Source organism: Arachis ipaensis, chromosome B5 (genome assembly GCF_059453495.1).
Source record: "Arachis ipaensis isolate K30076 ecotype BB chromosome B5, ASM5945349v1, whole genome shotgun sequence".
Lineage (NCBI taxonomy): Eukaryota > Viridiplantae > Streptophyta > Magnoliopsida > Fabales > Fabaceae > Arachis > Arachis ipaensis.
In genome coordinates this window covers 149,245,786-149,249,884 of record NC_142440.1, presented here as the reverse complement: position 1 = coordinate 149,249,884, position 4,099 = coordinate 149,245,786, and the positions used below count along the sequence as shown (strand labels likewise).

Below are 4,099 nucleotides of genomic sequence, written 5' to 3'. Positions count from 1 at the left end.
CTAATGATTATGAAATGTCATTTTTCAAACCATAAGAGTTTGTTATTCAATCTCCCCACCCAAAACATAAGTTTTTATATTCAAACAAGTGGTCCATAAATAGACAAGAGCTCTAAAATTATTTATTTTGAGATGTGTATATGATGACGGTTTTGATTTCTTCCATGTCCATCAATAGCAATAGCATCTTTGTTTCTCTCTTCTTTATTTTCTTTCTTTCTCTATTTGAAGATCAGAAAGAAACCATGGCTAGTATGATAAATATGTATATTAAAGTATTGATTTCGCGACACCACCAATTTTTGTCGTCACCTAATAATGAAAATATCAAATAGACAAATACGATTGATTTGTTTGGCCTAATTTGCCAATCTCTCTATTTTGTTCTCATTCGATCAATTATTCTTTAGACTCCCCATCATCACTTTTTTGTGCTATTATTTTACGTGTCATGAAACCATAAATGATTATGCCCTATTCCCAATCACCATTCATGAATCACATCTTTTTCACATTTTCCTCCAAATTCATCTTTTCATATTTTTTGTTAAATATATAATTATTTATGTGTATTATTTATTTAACAGATTAAATTGTTAGATAATAATTTTATAATATAGTATTAAAATCTTTTATAAGTAAAATAAACATTTAAAATTTAATTCTTATTGTTTTTATTTCTTTTTAAATAAGAATACAATGAGTATAAAGTAAGGAACATTTATACATAATTCACCATTTTAAACATAAGATATTTTTACGCGAAGAAATATAATTTAAATTTTTTAAAAAGGATAATTTTATAATATAATATTAGAATTTTTTATTACTAAAATTCAGAATTTAATTTTTATTATTCCTATTTTTCTAATTAAAATTAAAATTTCAGCATAAATTAAAAATTACGTATAAATAATTAATATAAAAAACTCTTACGTGGAGAAATAAAGCTTAAACTTTTAGAAAAAAGAGAGAGATAATTTTAATTTTAGTGATAATTGATAATTAATTTAAAATGTCATATTTGTGCAAGCTCTACACTATTAATTTAAAATAATTTACTTTTATACTTTTAAATTAAATATTAATTTTTATCTTTTTTAAATAAATTAAACAATTATATATAGACACGATAGTATAAGGACCTTAATTTAAAACAGCATATTGGTGCAAGCTCTACACTATTGAGGGCACACCAAGGGAGAAAACAAATAACTTAAAATCTCCAACCAAAAATAACAGGCTAGGCTAAAACCTAGTTTTGGCTATTATATACCTAAGGTTCTTAACGTAATTAAGAAGACCAACACTTCAATCATGGAGAAGCTAGCATTTTGAAAAAGAACAAAGATTGGGAAACGCCAACAATGGGTGAACATGAAATCTAGATGTCTGGTTTCAATAAACTAGATATGTATTTTTTTTTGTTTCATTTTTGAATGCTCATAATCTTTTTTAATTGATTATTGGTTGATTTTAATTATTTTCCTAATAAGCCGTTTTAAAAATTAGAGGATCCAATACCATGGTTCTGAAAACCGAACCGGACCGGCCGGTTCAACCGGAAAAACCGGGAACCGGTCATCTAGTCGGTCCGGGTAACATTAAAAACCGTCTGGCAAAAAACCGGTAAAAGAACCGGTCAAACCGGCGGTTAACCGGTGAACCGGGAGAACCGTCCGGTTTTTTTACGGTTTTTTGGTTTGAAATCAGAAAGGCTAAACGACGTCGTTTTGGCCTATTTAAAAAAAAAAAAAAAAAAAAAAAGAGAAAACGGCAAAAGCAAAACGCGTAACCCTAAATCCCTAATAATCACAATCAGTTTCCAGTGATTTCCCCTTTCCAGTTTCCAGAAACCATTCTTCACCCACAGCAGTTCACCACCGAGCCACCACCCCGTCCTGCTTCTGGCCGAGCCCTAAATCCCCTAATCAGTTTCCAGAAATCACCACGCTCCAGAAATCACCGAAGCACAGTTCACCACCCAGTCACACACAGCCATCAGCCCTCTTCGCAGTCGCATACCCACCAGCCCACCACCACCAATCGAGCAGCCACAGCAGCGACCACCGCAACCACCACCGTCGTTGCCGAGCTCGCCAACTCCTTGGTCGTCGCCGAGCTCGCCTCCTCCTCGGTCGTCCGAGCTCGCCTCCTCGCCGTTACTCGCCTCCTCCTTGGTAATACTCTGTTCTTGATCTATTTGCTGCCTTCTGATTTTGACTTATGAGCTCGCCTCCTTCTGATTTTATGTGCTTGATTTTATGATTTATTTGTCTGCGATTTTGATTTAGTTGCTGCCTTCTGATTTTGATTTTCTGTGCTTCGATTTTGTTTTTTTATTTGCTGCCTTCTGATTTTCATGTTCTGTGCTTGATTTTGTTGCTGCCTTCTGATTTTCATGTTCTGTTCATGATTTTGTTTACTGGCTTCATTATTTGTTTGTTTGCTGGCTTCATGATTCTGAGGTTATTTGTTCATGAATTTGTTTGCTGCTTTATTTGTTCGATTTTGATTTTGATTTTTCATTTTTTGAGGTTATTTGTTTGTTTGGTGGCTTCATGAATTTATAGTGAAGTATGACAATATTTTGCTCTCTGCTGGTCCCTTTACTGTAATAAGATTGCAACATTTCCGTTTTGGATTGAAAAGGAATTTTATTAAAGAGAAGAGCAGATATCAATGAAATTAACAATTTGTTATAATGAACTTTTTCAAATCTTCCAATTTTTTGTTGTTTAATTCAGTGTAGTTTTGGCCATCTAAATTAATGTTGCACACAGTTCTTCTAATTCAATCCTGCTTCCTGCATTTAGTAAAGAATGGCCTTCATCTCTGGACTACCAATGAATTTGGTAGCTTCTTTTGTTTTTTTTTTTTTTTGGGAGTGTTTGTACATGTCAATGTAAGGTCTATTATAAGACTGAATATGATGGTATTTTAACACTTACTATTTTTTTTAAAAAAAAAATGCATGCAGGATAACGTCAGAGATATGGTTGATAATTTTCTTGAATTTGTTGTGAACAATCATCATGTCAACAGGGAGCGAGAACCAGTATCAATGTTACAGGCTTTTCAAATATCTTTGGTCAGAACAGCGATTTCAAATATCTTTGCCTAATGTAGCTGATTTTTCAAATACAACTTCTTTTGATGGTACTTCTAATGATGGTGGCTTTGGATTACCTGTTTATGATGGAGATATTGAAACACTTAATGATAATTATGATTTTTGATGAGTTGCACCTTTGATTAGTTGAAAACTTGCTAGTAATTGTTTCTTTTGAATGTAGAACATTATGGGTTTGTCATTATGTGCGTTTTTTTTTGTTTAGTTATAAACGTTGATGTTTGAAGTTGTTTGTGAACCTCTAATATTAAGTTATGGATAGTTTATTATGTGAAATTTTAAATTTTATTAAGTTAGAAATTATTGAATTTATATATTTAAAATTATTTTCAGGTTTTTTAATAATTTTATTTAATATTTTATTAAATCGGTTGAACCCCGGTTGAACCCCGGTCGAACCAATAAACCAGTGAACCAGTGACCTCACCGGTTTATTGACCGGTCCGGTTCTCGTAACCTTGTCCAATACAATGGGTCATCTGGATTGTAATATTAATTTTTTTCCCGATTTTCTCTGGCGGAATATTAATGAAACTTTTAAAAACCATAAAGAAATTGTTATATTGCTATGGCCCATTAGGCCCAACTAGAGAAAACACGCTTCGCCATTGTTGTCCGACAAAAACTAAAATAAAATCTCAACCGTTGATTAAAAGAAAAATCTCCATGAATGTTTCGTTGAAAAAGGAAAAACACATCATCAATATTAGCCGCACAAATGGAAAAGCAAAAGCGAATACATAAACAGTTAAACACTGAGAAGAGAAACAAGAAGTGGGAAGAGGGACAGAGATCATGGTATTGATATATTGGAATTTGGGAAATCTCTAACATCCTATAATCCATTTAGGATTTAATTTATTTCTACGTACTAGCTAATACTGTATAATGATTATATATATCTACAGTTTTTAATTTTTTTAAAATGTTGAATCATGATATTGCAAGTAACTATCTGTTATAATG

The 4,099-nt window shown here is 31.9% G+C and overlaps 1 long non-coding RNA gene across 1 annotated transcript; it reads left to right on the top strand.

Moving 5' to 3' along the window:
- The first annotated feature begins 1,799 nt into the window (after positions 1 to 1,799).
- LOC148566191 (uncharacterized) lies at positions 1,800 to 3,449 on the top strand. The gene is made up of 2 exons (XR_015883235.1): positions 1,800 to 2,180; positions 2,981 to 3,449. It is a non-coding gene; the product is annotated as an uncharacterized LOC148566191 (long non-coding RNA).
- Positions 3,450 to 4,099: the final 650 nt, after the last annotated feature.